The sequence below is a fragment of the Cervus canadensis genome, chromosome 7 (genome assembly GCF_019320065.1).
Source record: "Cervus canadensis isolate Bull #8, Minnesota chromosome 7, ASM1932006v1, whole genome shotgun sequence".
Lineage (NCBI taxonomy): Eukaryota > Metazoa > Chordata > Mammalia > Artiodactyla > Cervidae > Cervus > Cervus canadensis.
The window spans coordinates 55010506-55030202 of NC_057392.1; the positions used below are offsets into that span (position 1 = coordinate 55010506).

The following is a 19697-nucleotide window of genomic DNA, read 5'->3' on the forward strand; positions in this document are numbered from 1 at the left end:
ACATACACACATGCTCACCCCAAGATCCCTCTTATCCAGTCCACAATCTAGTTATTTAGGCAAGCTGCAAGTAGTTCCTCCACAATCCCCATCACTGCTTCCCTGCTTAAGATCTGACACCAAAAGGATTTTTTAGCTAGTTTATAAGAGACACAAACATAAGGCACATGGACCCCATTTACACACAGACCTCACCTTGAGATGAGATCCTCAGGGGGGCTCCAGCAGTCTCTTCATCCCCCGGCCACAGAGGCAGCCGCCTGCTGGGACTCCGGCTGTTCAAGTCCGATCTCTACCCCTTACTCTCTGACACCTTGAACAAGTCGTTTTACCTCTCTGGGCCTCAGTTTCTCTAACTGTAAAGTGAGGCATTTGGGATATAATGAACACCAAAGTCTCTATCAATTCTGACATCCTTCCTTAGAGCTCTGAAATTTCATTAGCCGTCAAAGCAAACACCCTTCAAAGCCCTGTCTCTGGTATTGGTGTTGACCTAGAGCTCCCAGGTAAATGGAGATGACTCTTTGCATGATCTTGCACAATAAGTAATAATAGCGCATCAATAGGAGCAAATACTTCTAATTTGTGTTTGTTTGTTTATTTCCAAGCTAAAGAAGTTTCAGGCACCACCTGCCAATGGCCTTTGGAGTCTCCATGATGCCTTTTTTATTTTTTTTAACAATGGGTCAGAAGTTCAGAAACTAAAAAGGTGAAAGTGGAAACCACACAGAAATAATATGAAGCCCGAAAAACTGAAAAAATGATTAAGGATAAATAATACCACATCCCTCTTTAAAAAAAAAAATTAAACAATAATGAGAGTAAGCAGGGGCACTATAAAGTAAAAATAAAATCGAACACAGAAAAGACTGATTTGCCTAGGATTCCTCTCAGCCATGTAATCAGCACGAATAGCAAAGACCGTATAATACTCATGTTTCTATTTGTTGCCCTCAACTGACATGGTTGGTCGTTTGTTTTGTTTTAAATAAAATGGGGAAGCAACAAATATATTAAATCCATCTGCAGAAAACCCATATTTGCATGTGGAAAACAAATAAGTGGGTGCCTGAATGGGTGATTAGGCATGCAATTGCCCATCTGCACCCGGGGCCCCAGCCTCCCTGCAGGTGCGCCTGACGCAGGAGCAGAGACTCAGAAAGGCAGGTCCTCCACCATGGAGAGCGACAGACAGGAGGGAAGCCGTGCCCTCCGCAAATGGACTTGTTCTGAGCTGCCCCCCCAACCCCCGCCCCAAACAGTCCCCGTTCTCCTGTCACTGTCCCTATATCTTAAAGTTGAAAACCAGAAATAAGTTTTGCCATCCTTTGCTTAGATTTCTGTGGATTCTTTAAACCACAAAGGCAATCTTTTTTTCTGAGCATCTTCGATATGTTCTTAATAAATATTTGTTGCTGCATCTATCTTTATGAGAATGGGTGACCCCCCTCTCCTGTATTCTTCACCTGGGTCATTCTACTCCAGTCACACTGGCCTCATTTTTCAGCCTCAGGGCCTTGGCAACTGCTTTCTTTCAGCTTGAAACACTCTTCCCCTTCTGGTCTCCAGCTTACTAACTCATAGCCTTCAGGCCTTGCTCCTATGCACTCGTATCAGTAAGACCTTCTTAGATCAATGAATTTAAATCTGTGTCATGGCCACCCTCTGTGCCCTTAACCTGCCTTATTTTCCTTCTGAAAACAGATCACAACCTAAATATTATCTATTTACTCATTGATGGTGGTCTGTTTCCATCAAACAGGTTTGTCTGATTTGGTTCATGGTTCAATTCCCTGCACCTGGAGTAGTCTAGCGCATAGCAGGTGCTAAACACCCAGTTGTTATGTTAATGAGTCATCACAATAATCTGCAAACCACTACACTGGGCACCAAGAGTCCTCTTATGGAAAAAGACAAGATTTATGCTCTTAGGAAGCGTCTACAACCAAGTGGAGAAGGAAGACTGGAAATCTGTTTATACAGCAGAGCAAAGTGACATGAATGCTCCACTGAAGGTATAAACAAAGCACTCAGATAATACAGAAAAAGCAAGCTCTCGACACTGGAGGGGGAGTGGGCGGGGAACAGACTGAAGGAGGCCAACAGAACTGAATTCTCTGGAACTATCTTAAAAGGAAGCACAGAAATCATCCTCAAAAATACATTCAGCACAAACAAGTACCAAGACATCTTCAGTTAGCCTCCTTTCCTTCATCAATAATGCTAAGTGAAACAAAAGATTGCCCAAGATAAGTCAGCATTTCTGTGTGCCAAGACCATGGAGAAAAGAAGAATCACTTTCCTCCATAAAGCCTTCATTTCAAAATGGAAATTATTTAATTTGCACAAAATGCACACAAAACATCTCTTCAGAAAATTTCAGGACAACCTTAAAGGGTATCCAGTCTAACAATATCTAATTTCCCCTGAGAGGACCCATTGGTATCAGCCTCTATCTAAATACCCTCAGAGATAGGGAACCCATAACCCCAGAAATGGCCAATGCCCCTGCAGTCTGCTGTTAATACTAAAACACACTCCCTCACACTGTCTTTCTGTTACTTCCACCCAATGTTCCCAGAACCTTCTGGGGTCACAAAGAGGGAGTTTATATTCCCTCCTGGGGCACAGTCCCCCCGACCCTGCTCCTTCCTCCTCCACCCCTTTCTCTCTTCTCCACACTAACCACTTCCAGTTCCTTTTTTCATCCCTCAAAGGCTCTGATTTCTGGTGCCATCAACCATCTTAAACTACACCCTTCCCTTCCCTCCATCTCTCACTGTTCCAGGACTTTCTTTTCTTTTTCTATTTTTGGAGTTGATCTACTGCTCAAGCAATTTAGCATTCTTTGGAGAGCTGAGCATTTTGTCTGGGGTTGGGGAGATGGGCACAGGGGATTCAAAAGAACATGAGAAGTAACTCTGTGAGCCCACCCAGGAAGACCCTGGCAGAGTAACCTAACTTTCCCACCTTGACCTTGAAATGCTATCTTTGACATAAATTAGAAAGCTGAAGCATCTTCTGACCTCACTCCACCCCAAGGACATTCAGAATTTGGGGAGTCTTGTGCCTGTGGTAAACCATGGCCCCTCTAGTCCTGTTGGTCCCAGCTGGCCAGCCTGCATTAGAATATGTAGTTTTTAGCCATCTCTACACCTGAGAACTGGATTGCTTGTGTGACCTTGGCGAGACACTTAAAGTCAACAAATCAAAGCATCTCAGAAGGTAAACGAAAAAGAGAACTCTAAATCATCCAGTCCAAAAACTGCCCAGCAATCTCTGTGCACCTCCCCAAGCCCTTCCCCATCCTCAGTCATGGCAGACATTGCTAAATGATCATGGTCAGGCACAACTTCAGAATCCTTCTCCACACAGCACTCAAACAGCCACTACAAATCTACCATGTGGCCACATAAAATCCAAGCTACTCATTCTTCAGATGAGGAAAACTGGAGCTCAAAGATGACCTATGACCTCTCTGTGTCTCAGGGTCAGGAAAAGAACCAGAACTACAAAGGTCCTGTCCCCATATTCCTGAGTCCTTTGCCCTCCTCCAACTCTGATACTCTATCAGTGTTCCTGGGAGTGGGGATGGGGAGCTTGCTGTTGTATTAATACAGATAAAGAAAGGGTTTCCCAATAGGAGGCAAAAGCTTCAGAGAAGGCTTGGAGGAAGAGATGCATTTGAGCAGACCTGTAGGAACCAGTAAGCTCTATTTGCCTTTACGCAAAAAAATTTCAAGATTGGAAAAGCATTTCCTGTAGCAAGCACAGCATAAGCAAAGAAATGGGGAGGACCATGGTGTGATGAGAGGAGGCTATGGGCTTCTGAGAGAGTTGGAGCCAAAACAGAGGCCATGAAGAGTGGTGGGGGAGGAGAACAAAGATGAAGACAAGACAAAATTAGAAGAGTCAACCACAGTCTTTGTGGAGTTTTCAATGCTGCTATTTTTTTTTTTAAATTGACTTAAAGGCCTTAAGACTTACAAATGGAAAAACAGAGAAAGGATTGGAGGAAAAGTAAAAGAATCCATCTCCATTCTCAATGGAAAAAAAAAAAAAAGCCTTGCCCTAAACTGTATTACAGGAACACTTTCATTATGTAAAAGCCTATTTTGTTTTCATGCCATTCTTAGATTACATCATAGAGTGGCTGCAGCCGTCTTGTACCGTATTACGAATAAATCACCAGCTTAATCATAGAATGAGCCAGGGCCCTAGATTTAAAAGGAAAATATTAGATCATTTTTAATAACTGATATAACTCAAGCCAGTTGCCATTGAAGCAGGGGGAGGTGATGTCATCCTAAAGAAGTCCAAAGAGGAACCAGAGAGGGTCAGCCCTGGGCAGGTCCCAGAGAAGCTCCCATTAACAAAGGAATAGCTGGCTGATGGCAGCTGAGTGGGATGCATTCTCTGGACTGAACGATCTTGTCATGAAAACCAACACCGACCTCTCAATAGACCATCCTCATGAAACACAATGTACGAATAGCTTGTTCCCAGAATGACTATACTTCCAAAGACCAGAAAACATGAACATATTATGATGTCTGTATTTACGTCTTGGGAGCCATTGAGCAAAATTATAAATGTTAAGGCTTTTAGTTATTCAGAAAAAGATAAAAGCTGGGGTGACATATGCAAATGCCACAGGTCTGACCCAAGCCAAGGGGACAATACAAAGTAAGGACACTGAGACGATGGCCTGATAGAGAAAAGAACCAGAGTGGTTTCCAGCAGTCACAAACTACTAAGGAGATTGGAAATGAACATTTAATGTGCACTAACTATGCACTAAATATCATACACAATTGGCACTTTAAATACACATGCTGCTTTGTGAGCCCAGAAGAATCTGAAAGGTAGGTGCTACTACCACTATTATTTTCAGATATGGAAAGCAGTTTGAAAATAATTAAAGGATGTAAGTAAGATTATGCAACTAATACATGAGAGTCTCCTTACTCCAAATTCCGCTTTATCTAATTGTCCCACTGTAAACTATTTCCTATTATGGATTTGCAATGAAAATTAAACAATTGATAAGAAACACTTTGAAAGCACCAAAAGTATTAAAAAAATATTGAAAGCCAAAAGGGATCATGGAGTTGGGGAAAAGTATTGACACTCTGGCCAGTGACAGTCTCAATGACTACAGATGGCCTTCCATATTTTGGCTGCAGGGCTACTAATGAGCTTGACCAACATTTTAAATCTCCCACTTCTATTAATTTTTTAGGAATGCTAAGGTGGGCTCTAAGGGAACCTGTCAACTTCTATGAAATTTACTGCCGAGCTTGGTTTTATAAAAAGACTATTTTGGTGAGGGGAGGAGACGGATACTCTGGAAAAGGGTTTTCTGCCAGACAGAAAGTATTGGCTGAGGTTTTCTGTCTGATCCTGTCAGTCTCACAGCAATGCTGTGTATTGGCTCACTGTTCTTAATACAAATGTTATTCATAACTGCAGAGACACACTGTCTGAGCCAAGTAATACTGATTTATGCAACTTTTCAGGACATGGCGTGACTCAACAGGAGACGCAGACCCTGAAATTTACCTACAGGGACAACAAGCCTCCAAATTTTGACCTGGAACAATTTGCCAAATTTCTTTCTGGAACAGGACAGAGGGTGCAAAAAGCAGAGAAAGCACACCTAAACGTTGTATGGACTGATCTGGAGCAGAGACTGTGTGGAGAGGTGGAGGGGACGTACTGGGCCAGAGTGAGAGGTGCCTTAGATGTCCCTCCCAAGGCTACCCCTGGCTCCACGGCCTTGGAAGAGTCATCCTGTCTCTGGGTCTTAGCATCTCTTTTACAGCAAAGAGCTCAATCAAGAACTTGCAAACATTTCCACCAAAGTAGCACCAACTGCTAAAGTGGGCAAAGATGCAGAGGTATAGGAGCAGAGCATTAATTAAAAACTCGTGTTCTTCCTCTGAAAAGTCATGCCCGTTTTGCATTCTGTGCAATTATATATCAATGCTTATATTCAGATTTCAAATGGAGTTCTCCTCCAAAACAGTCTTCAAATAAAATTGATCTACAGAGGTGCACTGAGTATATGTACCTTAGCACATGCCATGCAAGCTTGGGTATCTGTTACAGGCAGCCCCCCAGGAGACCCCCTGTAACTGCACCTCCTGCTCTTCAGACCCTTTTGCAATCCCTCCTCTTGACTGTGGGCTGGATGTAGTGACTTGCTTCTAGAAAGGAGAATGAGGCAGGGGAAACGGTGTGTCACTTCCAGGACTGGGTAACAAAAAGGATATGGCTTGATTGGAAGGATTCTGTCTTGCTCACCTGCTTTAAGGGAAGCCAGTTGCCATGTTGGGAACTGCCTATGGGAAGAGAAAGGAACTGAGGCTCCCAAGCCAAAAACCCACAGGGAACTGGATCCTGCCAATGATATGACTGAGTGAGGTGGTAGGTCCTCCCCAGCAGAGCCTTCAGATGAGACTGCAACCTCAGGGCAGACCTGGAGGCACCCATCTAAGCTGTTCCCAGATTCCTGACTCACAGAAACTGTGAGATAATCAATGTTTCTTGTTTTAAAGTGCTAAATTTGGGGTAATTTGTTAAGTAGCAATAGATAAGGAAGATAGCACCCTAATCTGGGAGGTCCAGTTGTGGATTATTTTAAAACCTCTTACCAATGCCACCATTTTTCTTGAGGCTAGACAACAGAGCAGAAGAGATTTGCTATCAGGAACTCTTGAAAGGAACCCTTGTCCCCTGGAATGTAGAGATGCTTGCTAGCTTGGGAACATACACCCAGCATGCTCTGATCACCCAAAGATGACCATGGAAATAATATCAGTGCAGCTCAAAATCAACATGATGCATTTGACAGCAGGAGATTGGCGAAAAATGAGCCAGAGACTGAAGCACAAGTGGAAGATGACAGACTCCTACCTACCCAGCCATTCTCTACTATCAGTCACACCACCCCCAGACCCTATCCAGACCTAGTGATCCAGATGACAACTACATGTTCACTGAGAAGTTCTAAAGTCAGACCTCCTCCTTCTGGAAACCTTTCCCAATGTCCCCAGTTCTTTCCATTCCCCCACCCTGTCATCTAAGCCCCTGGAAACCTGAGTCTTTCACTTATTTACCTTGATTTCCCAAGCACCTAACATGACACTGGAAACATATCTGGCGATCAATAGATGTGTGTTATAAACAATATCTTTCTAACGTGTATTTCACTTTTATGTATGTCTTTCTCTCCAACTAGACTATGAGCTTCTCAAGGTTAGGACTACAACTAATTTACTGTGATGTCCTAAAGACCCTGAGTTTCACTGATTTCCAGACCAGCACAGGGATCAGGGTACAGAGCAAACACGCGCTCTGTGAACCAGGAGTAAACATCTGGCAGCAGTCTACCCAGGACTCATGGGGCTCTCCATCCATTGGCCATCAGACCCCTTCTACCACACAGGAGCCCACTGAGAGAGAACATGAGAACCCCTGACCACCCTAGGGCTCTGCCCAAGATAGAGTAAAAGTGTATCCATTGTGCTGAGGTCAGGAAACAGAAGAATGTAGAATGATGAGGAAGAAAGCAAGACAGAGAGAGAGAAAGCTCCACCTTCTACTTTCACAGACAGCATATACCTCTGACAACACATTCCTGGGTTACAGAAGAACCACAGAGCCTCAGGATGCTGGACAAGTCCCTGCTCAGACTCAACAAATCCTTTTGTAACTTTTGAAGCAGTAACATGAAAGTTGGCTACGCAGATGTTCACACATGCCGGAAACCACTTCACCAACCGACTGGAGGGAGCCAAGACCTTCACCTCTGACGGAAGTGACCAATACTTTGCTTCCGGCAGAGACTAATACCTGATTCTCCTGAGGACCAAAGAGGAAATATTAAAACTGAGAGCCCTTAGCTACCATCATCAACTGTATGTTAGTATCAACAGAAGGAAATAATTTCCTTCCTGACTCCCACTGGGTAAGTCGCGCCTAGAGCAGAAGGTGTGATTATCTAATCAAACAAAGCAAGTCCCAAATGGGCAGACTGTAGCTTCTAGGGGATGTCTAAAAGCACTGAGACTTCCTCAGTCTTCAAATCTACCTCCTTGTACCTCCCACTGCCTGGAGCAAAAACAAATACAAAAAGTAATCATCTCAACTTCATCTCAACTTCAACCATCATCAGTGGGCCAGGTTCCAGATCTAGCTGCTTTCCAAGATTGAGGACAAATTACTGCCCGTCCAGTCCTGGGGATGCTGGGGGTGCAGAGCTGGAAGGAAGGACGCACACTGAGCATATATATGATGCACCAGGAAGAGTCCACTGCACATTACATTGTGTTATGTCTCTTTATATTTAGGATCACTGTTTTTCTTTATAGTCACTATCTTATTTTTCTTTATATTCTTTGTATTTAAACAAAAGAAGAAAGCAACTGTAATGACCCATCATGTAAGGATCACACTTTACAGTTTCCCAAACAGGTTGGCATCTATCAACCCACATGCTCTAAACAAACATGAGAGGTGAGCAGGAAATGATTATTATTTCTAATTCTCCAATTAGGGAAATGAAGGTGGAGAGATATTGTTTGCTAGGGTTGCACATCTAATAACTGACAGGCCTTCTGATACTCCACCCCACCATACTCACTGTATTCACAGACTTCTTAAGCCATACTGGTCCCAAAAGCCCATTTCTGTCCAGTCATTTGTTTCATTCTCATAAAATCATGCAGTTCAGCCTCATCTGTGCTAGAATTCCTAAAGCTTTCCAACAGAGAACTAGCCAGTGCCTGAACACTCTCAGGAAAAGGGACAGTCACTGCCTTTAGATTTAGTCTTTCTATCCATGAAAATGCACCATGCACCTACCATGTGCCAGAGATCCCACTAGCCTCTGGGCTACACACACGGGCAGGAGATACTGTCCCTCTTCTGACCATGTTTTATATCCTTAAAGGCCACTGTGATGTGTGCTCTGCATCCTGCCTTTTCTGGATCCATTCCAGTAAGAGTGGGACATCATTTCCGGTCCTCTCAGTACCACAGTGACGAGGTCAGTTGGCTAGTGTCCCTTTCAGAGGAGGAAGCAAGGACTAAAGTCCACCAGCCTAGGAGAGTTCTGAAGGGAGGGTAAAATAAGGCCCCTAGTCACCTACAAACGTTAGTCCTCTCTCTGCATCCTAACAGCACCCAGATATTCTCTTGAGGGACCACCTCTTCTCCACCATGGAGCTGCCATGAGTTTCCAGGCGACAGCGGGCAGCCAGTTCACAACCCTGAGGGGAAACATCTTGTGGATGAAGCTGACACACACACGACGGCAGAGCAAGGGGCACGTCAGAGAAACGGGGCACGTCAGAGAAACAGATCCCGGGGCCTGCTCACACCGAGCTTGAGGACCACCCGACCTCGGGGCTTGCCGGCTTCCGACAGAGTCAGCCACCCAACTGTCCTCTCTGAACCTCCGTCTGGGGCTGCATCAGTGCTTTGGAGGACAAAAACCACTGTTGGCTCATAATTAGCTTATGGACAACAGACCCTTCTGAGTTTCTTTCAACTCCCTCCTGGTAACGCACTGTCTCCCATTCTGCCACGACACACTAGAACTTTTGTTTGAACCCAAGTACAAGGCTTCATATTCATCACAAGTGAATTGGAAGCACTGGAAAAACTCAGGCGCTGGAGCAGAGAACAAAGATTTACATCTGATGCTCAAAGTGTCTGCTTGGGGAGAAACATTCCAGACCATGTATGAAATGTTGCAGACTGAAATGAATGTTGAAGAGTCCAAGCAGTGGTTTCCAGCCTTTTATCTTAGGTAGATCCATAGACACAAAGAAAGCCAGCCGGGTGTTCTTTTAAGATACATTGATTAAGAAAAGAAAGAGTGACAAAATGTAACCATAAACTCAGCCTCACTTTTAAATGAAGTTAGGTTTTACTGATCACAACAGAATCCTCTCCCTTTTGAAAAACTAAGCCATAAACATGGCAAGACATACTATTTATTCAGTAAAAAGCCAGAGGTGAGGTGTTTAGGGACTGGCCCTGGGAATGAGAGTACAGATTTAGAGTTCGAAATAGAAGTCTTGCCCCCAATCCCTCAGCTGTTTTCCTCAGATTCTTCTATAGCTCAGGATATCCCACATCATCAATTCTTTTCTAGAATATGTTCTACCTGCTATAAACACAGAGGAATTCCAAAACACAAGGGAAAGTTTACCTTACCTGCTCACCATTCCCCTTTCTGAGTGTATGCAACAGGATTAAAACTCAGATCCCCATGGAAATGCTGCCGGCCCTTTAGGACAGGTACACACCCTTGTCTAAGGAAATTTAGCCTTTCCCACCACAAAGGGTTGATGTGAAAATATACGATCACAGAAGAAGCACCCTGCACAGGGGTGAGCAACAGCCACTTAAAACTACTACTTCCTTTCCTCACAAACACCCATAACACTGTTCACTGACTCTTTCTTGTCGTTCAATTTCAAGAATGCTCCCTTCCACACCAAAGGAGAAAGAAAGAAGCAGTGCAGTAAGTGGCAACCCAAAATCGTAATTACTTCAAATTTTCTTCCAATTTCTCTTCCTGCCACCTTCCATAGGCTGAGTCCTGCCTCAGCTTTTCCATCCATTTTATTAGCATTATAACATCTTGCCATTCATTGTCCATCATCAATAAAATCAACTCAAGAAAAAAAGGAAGAATATTTTTGTTCTTCTTAGTTCTTCCATCCTAGTTACCAGTGCCCATGATTTAAATGGAAACTGACTTTTAAAATTTATTAAAATATGCATATTGATTATAAAAGGAAAAAGTTCTCTTTTTTGAACAGAACTCACCAGCTGAGGAAAAATATCTTCCCTCCAACGAATGCCCTGTAGAACAACGGCAAAAGCACTGAACTGGAATCAGGTGACTGGATTCCGTCCTCTGTTCTGTTTCCACAATGATCTCACCTGTAGAAATGGGACAAGGAGGTTAATTATGAATCTCTAGGATCTTACTAGCTGTAGAATTTCCCCAAGCTTATGAGCTTGCTGGGTAAACCATACTGGAAATGATACCAGGCTTGAAACCCACAAATTTAGTGGCTGATCTCTGTACCTCCTAAGCCACCAGTCAGCTCCTGGCACTTCTGTTTCACTAATATGTCTTAGAATGATGAAGAAAGAGAATGCTGGTACCCCGATGTTCATACCTCAGTTTTGGGGGAAGTGGGGGGATAGCTTCATCATAATGTCAAAAGTGAAAGAGATCAACTAGATACATTTTAGGCAAGAAAATATTAACAGCAAAATCTGAACTACAGTAAATAAAAAGAGGAAAAAAATATGAGTTTGGAGACAAATTTCTAACTATGGGATCTAGTAACTGCTGTAAACCTTAGTTTCATTGCCTGAAAAACGACGGTCAGTGGGCAGTAGAGGGCTGGACAATCTTGACGCTTCCTGGTAAGTCCTCACTACTTTATTTCACTAAGAACTAGTACTATTTTGTCAAGAATCCTGCAATATATATTCCAACAGACAAGTGTTCTAGGGTAGCAGATTGTTATAAAATGTAGATTCAGGGGAAATCCACACACCAGAAAAATGACCACTCCCATTTTCACTGTTGTCATTTTAAACATTATTGACCCAATCACACAATCGTCTTGTGAATATGATCTCATTCAATCTTCAAATACCTATACAAGCTCAAAGTTGAGAGGGGCCTTAAAAATGACCCACTTCAACCCTTCCAGCTGACAGGAGGAGAAACTGGGGAGGAGGGGGGAGGTGGCCACCCAAAAGCACAGTGAGAGGTAGGCAGCCCAAGGCTTCACTTTGGGGCCTGCTCCCCTGGACTGAGTTATGGCCACTTTAACGGAAGAAATGACTGACATTCGCTGGCCAGAGAGACCTGCCCTTGGCCACACAATCAGCTTTGAAGGATAACCAGGACTTACACACCCAGACCTCAGAACACCTGTTTAAAGCCCTTGCATACAGCCCGATAGCAAAAAAAAAAAAGAAAGAAAGAAAAAAACTAAGTTGAGAAAATGGAGTATCATCAAGGTAAGTCCAGCAAAGCATGAGAACTAGCGGTCTTCATGGGCACTCAAATTGTCAAAGCCACTGAGGGATGGAGCACAAGGAGGCCAACAGATTGCCCTGTGGACAGCGCAATCTCATAAAAACAAAAGATCCCAACTCCAAGCCCCAGGAAACCTAACTAAGCCTCTCCTTGCAGAGGGAGATATCAATCAGAACAGTTTCTACAACAGCAGCAAAGGGCAGCTGACTTCCCCAGATTTTCAAACTTTGCAGAAAGGTAAATCTCTCTACCATGGCCCTGGGGCAGTGTCTCAGGCACTGGTTACCTTCTCTCCAAGCACAAATGAATGTGGCCCCCCCTTTTCCACAGTCAACTTCTCTTTCAATAATTTTTTTCTTCCTTTCCATAAAGAGAACAAGCAGTTTCGCAGAAGAACCGCTGTGAAATGATTGAAGTTCTCATGCAAACAAACCATTAGCAGAGTTCAAATGCAATTTAAATTACCAGTTGTTAAAGTGCTCCTCAATCTCTTCCTAAGTTTCCAAGGAGAATTACATACTATACACTATTTAATTGGTTGTTTTCTATTTTTTAACATCCATTTACCACCCCCCCACCATTTTATATTTCAGAAGTGTCTATAAAAGCATCCCTTTAAAAAATTATACATTGTGGAATAGATTAAACCTAAAGATTGAAAAGTATCAGAGAAAACAGCTGCAGGATTACGCAGCTCAGCAGAAATTGATGGTTTTGACACCACAAGACATGAAGAGTTTCAAAATCTTAAGAATCACCTGATGGTGTCCTCACTGTTTACAGATGAAGACATTGAAGCCCCAAAGGAAAGGAAGGCTTGGCCCAAGTTTTCTCACTGGTCAGTGACAGATTCCAGGTGAGAACTCCCTACTTCCCAGCCCAGTGCTGTCACTTCCCACCACCATATGATAGAGGAGATGATGGGAAATGCTCAACAAATTTAATTTCCACCTGCAATTTTTTTCTTAAAGAAAATATGAAGTCATCTTTAAATACACTACTGACCTCAAAAGTGGAGCTGGCCCATGGCAAGTATCTTCCCAAAAGGGAGAAAGAGAAGTAAAGCCTGACGAATGACTCAAAGGAGCTTCAAGTGAACAGATTCCTGGCAGGAAACGTCAAGATCCTCTTCTAGATTCACTAAACCAGTTATGGGACACCAAGACTGCAAAATCCCACTGCTTTATCTGGCCCAGAACTTATGAAATGAGAGGATAAAGGCAGATCTTGCCACATCTGTAAATGGGAAGGATTTTAGAGCCCATCACAAGGACAGGGCAAACTTCAAGGCTTTGGTATCGGACATGTGTAAAGTATTCAACCTCCCTGAGCTCAAGCTTTCCTGTTTGCAAAATGGGTCTAATACACCTACCCATCAAGGTGTATGCAACCATTTCTTGGGATTCCATGCCCAGCATGCAAAGCACAGAGTCTGCACACAGTGCACCTTAACCAATGTTCATCCTCCTCTTCCAGAGTCTATCTACAACTTCTCAAAGCCTATGATTCTGTGGTTCTAATTTACTAGAACTGCAACTGAGTCGTATAAGCCATGTATGCTTCCTAGGTCTGTTAGATGCTGAGTGTTCCCTGACTATAAATTCATTTATTTCGTCATCCAAAAATAAAACACATACCTGAAAACACAAATATCCAAACATTTTCTACCAAAAGCAAAGTCTTTGGAACAGTTATCTAAATGGCCTTCAAATTCAGTTGATGAGCCAGACAGTAGTAAAAACCTCAGTTTAATGCCCAAGACCTCATTTAAACTGTCCATCAGCCCTATAAGAAAGATTTCCTATTGTCCACTGAGGAAACTAAGGGTCAAGAAGTCAGGCACCTTTCCAAGATTTAGGGGCTAGTAAATGGTAAAGCTGGAATTTGACCTCAAGTCTTCAAAGTCAAGCTCCACGACCAGGGTTTTATTATTTTGCAGTTAAAACTATACTACGGACAGCTATTCTGCTAGAGGCAAAAATATACCAGGGAAAAATAATCTGCTATGTTCACATTTTAAGGAGCTTTGGGATAAAAAGCAAAGTCTGAACTTTTAAACAGAAAAATGTTCACCTTAAAAGCAAGTAGATCTGAGGGAGGAGCCAAGATGGCGGAGGAGTAGGACGGGGAGACCACTTTCTCTCCTACAAATTCATCAAAAGAATAACTGAATGCAGAGCAAACCTCACAAAACAACTTCTGATCGCTAGCTGAGGTCATCAGGCGCCCAGAAAAGCAGACCATTGTCTTCGAAAGGAGGTAGGACAAAATATAAAAGATAAAAAGTGAGACAAAAGAGCTAAGGACGGAGACCCGTCCCGGGAAGGGAGTCTTAGGCGGCCTTGCTTGGGCTAGGGTCCGGGCCTGAGTGCCCTGAGGACAATCGGAGGGAGCTTCTGTGAGGTGCCAACTTGAACTGTGGGAGACCAAAAGAGAGAAAATTAACCGGCCGGAACACACTGCCGGCCGTTCGCAGAACAAAGGGACGGAGAAAGTCCCAAGAAGAGGTCGCAGGCTGCGGACCCGCCCAGCCCCGCCGGAGGCAGGAGGCAGGGGGAGGGGAAGGTCGCGGCGAGACACAGGGCGCAGGCACCCGACCGGCGCGGGCGGGGACTGGGGCTGGGGACGCGGAGGGCGGAAGGCGCGCGCACCCGACTGGCGCCAGCGGAAACTGAGACTGGGTCCGCGGAAGGGAGTGAGTGCGCCACACCTGGGGATAGCGCGCCCATCAAGCCCCTCGCTGCCTGGACCGCTCTGACGGGGAAGGCACAGAGAGCAGGCGCAGCTTTTCCTTCCGCGCTTTTGTGTAACACCCGAGGGCTGGAACCTAGCGCAGCGCGGGGCGCGCTCCATATAGAACAGCCGGGAGCCTGAGCAGCGCAGACGGAGAAAGCAGCGTCAGCCCCTCCCGGCAGCGCCAGCCCGCCCCCGCAGGGCCAGCCCCTCCCCGCAGCGTCAGCCCCGCCCCGCAGCGCCAGCCCCTCCCAGCAGCGCAACGGAACTAGCTAACTGAATAAGAGTCCACCTCCGCCCGCCTGTGTCAGGGCGGAAATGAGGCTCTGAAGAGACCGGCAAACAGAAGCCAAATAAACAAAGGGAACCGCTTCAGAAGGGACTGGTGCAACAGATTAAAATCCCTGTAGAAAACACCGACTTCACCGGAAGGGCCCTGTAGATATCGAGAAGTGTAAGCTGGAACGAGGAGCTATCTGAAACTGAGCCGAACCCACACTGACCGCAGCAGCTCCAGAGAAACTCCTAGATATATTTTTACTTTTTTTTCTCTAAGTAAGGAAAAAAAAAAAAAATGTTTTTATTCTTTTTATATTTTTTCTTTTTTATTTTTTCTCTTTTATTTTCCTTTAAAATTCCCTATTACTCCCCCATTACTCCTTAACTTTCATTTACATAGATTTTTACGATTTTTTTAATTAGGGGAAAAAAAAATTTTTTTTTTTTCTTTCTTTCTTTTTTTTTGTTTTGTTTTGTTTTTTTTCTTTTTCTTTTTTCTTCTTTTTTTTCCTTTCCGTTTTCTCTTTTATTTTCTATTTTTCTTTTTCTCTTATTTTAAAGTCCTCTAGTACTCCTCTACTACTCTTCATTTTCATTTTCACTACACTATAACCTTACCAAAAAAAAAAAAAAGAGAAGCCCTATCTTTAAACCGAAGATTATTCTCTCCCGATCTTGACTCTCTGTTTTCTACCTCAGAACACCTCTATGTCCTCCTTTCCCCTTCTCTTCCCAATCCAATTCTGTGAATCCTTGTAGGTGTCTGAGATACGAAGAACACTCTGGGAACAGACAGCTGCGTAGATCTGTCTCTCTCCTCTTGAGTCCCCCTTTTTCTCCTCCTGCTCATCTCTATCTCCCTCCTCCCTTTTCTCCTGTTCATGTAACTCTGTGAACCTCTCTGGGTGTCCCTAACAGGGGAGAATCTTTTCGCCATTAACCTAGAAGTTTTATTATCAGTGCTGTATAGTTGGAGAAGTCCTGAGACTACAGGAAGAAGAAAACTGAAATCCAGAGGCAGGAAACTTAAGCCCAAAACCTGAGAACACCAGAAAACTCCTGACTACATGGAACTTTAAGCAATAAGTGACCGTCCAAAAGCCTCCATACCTACACTGAAACCAACCACCACCCAAGAGCCAGTAAGTTTCAGAGCAAGACATACCATGCAAATTCTCCAGCAACACAGGAACATAGCCCCGAATGTCAACATACAGGCTGCCCAAGGTGACACCTAACACATAGACCCATCTCAAAACTCATTACTGGGCACTCCATTGCTCTCCAAAAAGAAGAAATCAAGTTCCATGCACCAGTACACTGACGCAAGCTTCCCTAACCGGGAAACCTTGACAAGCCAATCGTCTAACCCCACCCACTGGGTAAATCCTCCACAATAAAAAGGAACCACAGACCTCCAGAATACAGAAAGTCCACTCCAGACACAGCAATCTAAACAAGATGAAAAGGCAAAGAAATACCCAACAGGTAAAGGAACATGAAAAATGCCCACCAAGTCAAACAAAAGAGGAGGAGATAGGGAATCTACCTGAAAAAGAATTTAGAATAATGATAATAAAAATGATCCAAAATCTTGAAAACAAAATGGAGTTACAGATAAATAGCCTGGAGACAAAGATTGAAAAGATGCAAGAAATGTTTAATAAAGACCTAGAAGAAATAAAAAAGAGTCAATTAAAAATGAATAATGCAATGAATGAGATCAAAAAAACTTTGGAGGGACACCAAGAGTAGAATACGGAGGCAAAGATAGGATAAGTGAGGAGAAAGTAAATGGTGGAAATAAATGAAGCAGAGAAGGAAAAACAGAAAAAGGAATCAAAAGAAATGAGGACAACCTCAGGGACCTCTGGGACACTGGTGAACGCCCAAACATTCGACATCATAGGAGTTCAGAAGAAGAAGACAAAAAGAAAGGCCATGAGAAAATACTCGAGGAGAATAATAGCTGAAAATGCCCTAAAGGGGAAGGAAATAAGCCACTCAGTCAAGAAACCTCAAGAGTCCAAACAGATAAACCCACAGGCGAAACACCCAAGAAACATATTTAATCAAAACTACAAAGATCAACGCAAAGAACAAATATTAAAGCAGGCCAAGGGAAAAACACAAATAACACACAAGGGGATTCCCATAAGGATAACAACTGATCTTTCAACAGAAACTCTTCAGGCCAGAAGGGAATGACAGGACATACTTAAAGTGATGAAAGAGAAAAACCTACAACCTAGATTACTGTACCCAGCAAGGATCTCATTCAGATATGAAGGAGAATTCAAAAGCTTTACAGACAAGCAAAAGCTGAGAGAATTCAGCACCACCAAACCAGCTCTTCAACAAATGTTAAAGGATCTTCTCTAGACAGGAAATGCAGAAAGGTTGTATAAACGTGAACCCAAAACAACAAAGTAAATGGCAACGGGACCACACCTATCAATAATTACCTTACATGTAAATGGGTTGAATGCCCCAACAAAAAGACAAAGATTGGCTGAATGGATACAAAAACAAGACCCCTGTATATGCTTCTACAAGAGACCCACCTCAAAACAAGAGACACATACAGACTGAAAGTGAAGGGCTGGAAAAAAAATATTTCATGCAAACGGAGACCAAAAGAAAGCAGGAGTCGCAATACTCATATCAGATAAAATAGACTTTCAAATAAAAGCTGTGAAAAGAGACAAAGAAGGACGCTACATAATGATCAAAGGATCAATCCAAGAAGAAGATATAACAATTATAAATATATATGCACCCAACATAGGAGCACCGCAATATGTACGGCAAACACTAACGAGTATGAAAAGAAGGAAATAATAGTAATACATAAATAGTGGGAGACTTTTACCCCACTCACAAACTATGGATAGATCAACTAAACAGAAAAATTAACAAGGAAACACAAACTTTAAATGACACAATGGACAGCTAGACCTAATTGATATCTATAGGACATTTCACCCCAAAACAATCAATTTCACCTTTTTCTCAAGTGCACACGAACCTTCTCCAGAATAGATCACATCCTGGGCCATAAATCTGGTCTTGGAAAATTCAAAAAAATTGAAATCATTCCAGTCATCTTTTCTGACCACAGTGCAGTAAGATTAGATCTCAATTACAGGAAAAAAATTGTTAAAAATTCAAACACATGGAGGCTAAATAACACACTTCTGAATAACCAACAAATCATAGAAGAAATCAAAAAAGAAATCAAAATATGTATAGAAATGAATGAAAATGAAAACACAACAACCCCAAACCTATGGGACACTGTAAAAGCAGTGCTAAGGGGAAGGTTCATAGCATTACAGGCTTACATCGAGAAACAAGAAAAAAGCCAAATAAATAACCTAACTCTACACCTAAAGCAATTAGAGAAGGAAGAAATGAAGAACCCCAGGTTAGCAGAAGGAAAGAAATCTTAAAAATTAAGGCAGAAATAAATGCAAAAGAAACTAAAGAGACCATAGCAAAAATCAACAAAGCTAAAAGCTGGTTTTTTGAAAAAATAAACAAAATTGACAAACCATTAGCAAGACTCATTAAGAAACAAAGAGAGAAGAACCAAATTAACCAAATTAGAAATGAAAATGGAGAGATCACAACAGACAACACTGAAATACAAAGGATCATAAGAGACTACTACCAGCAGCTCTATGCCAATAAAATGGACAACTTGGATGAAATGGACAAATTCTTAGAAAGTATAACTTTCAAAAACTGAACCAGGAAGAAATAGAAGATCTTAACAGACCCATCACAGGCAAGGAAATCGAAACTGTAATCAAAAATCTTCCAGCAAACAAAAGCCCGCAGGACCAGATGGCTCACAGCTGATTCTACAAAAATTTAGCAGAAGAGCCTAACACCTAATCTTACTCAAACTCTTCCAGAAAATGCAGAAGAAAGGTAAACTTCCAAACTCATTCTATGAGGCCACCAATCACCCTAATTTCAAAACCTGACAAAGATGCCACAAAAAAAGAAAACACAGGGCCAAATCACTGATGAAACATAGATGCAAAAATCCTTAACAAAATTCTAGCAAACAGAATCCAACAACATATAACAAAATCATACACCAAACACCACGACCAAAGTGGGTCTTTTTATCCCCAGGAATGCAGATTCTTCAATTCCGCAAATCAATTCAATGTAATACACCCACATTACATTGAAAAGATAAAAACGCATTGTTATCTCAATAGATGCAGAGAAAGCCTTTTGACAAAATTCAACACTCATTTAATTGATTAAAACTCTCCAAAAAGAGGAAATAGAAGGACATACCTCACATAATAAAAGCTATATATGACAAACCCACAGCAAGGATCACCCTCAATGGTGAAAATTGAAAGCATTTCCCCTGAAATCAGGAACAAGACAAGGGTGCCCACTCTCACCACTACTATTCAACATAGTGTTGGAAGTTTTGGCCACAGCAATCAGAGCAGAAAAAGAAGTAAAAGGAATCCAGATAGGAAAAGAAGAAGTGAAACTCTTGCTGTTTGCAGATGACATGATCCTCTACATAGAAAACCCTAAGACTCTACCAGAAAATTACTAGAGTTAATCA

The 19697-nt window shown here is 42.7% G+C and overlaps 1 long non-coding RNA gene across 3 annotated transcripts in view; it reads right to left on the minus strand.

Annotated features, from left to right (window-relative positions):
- The window catches only part of LOC122444801, a 123494-nt gene that overhangs the window by 38425 nt on the left and 65372 nt on the right, over positions 1-19697 (minus strand). The window contains exons 2-3 of one of the 3 annotated variants that reach the window (XR_006270348.1): positions 10846-10962; positions 6074-6344 (exon numbers count right to left, since the gene is read on the minus strand). This is a non-coding gene — a long non-coding RNA (uncharacterized LOC122444801). Of the gene's footprint in view, positions 1-1276; positions 6345-10845; positions 10963-19697 lie in introns of those variants that run through there. The other 2 variants (XR_006270347.1, XR_006270346.1) reach the window with 2 other exon arrangements.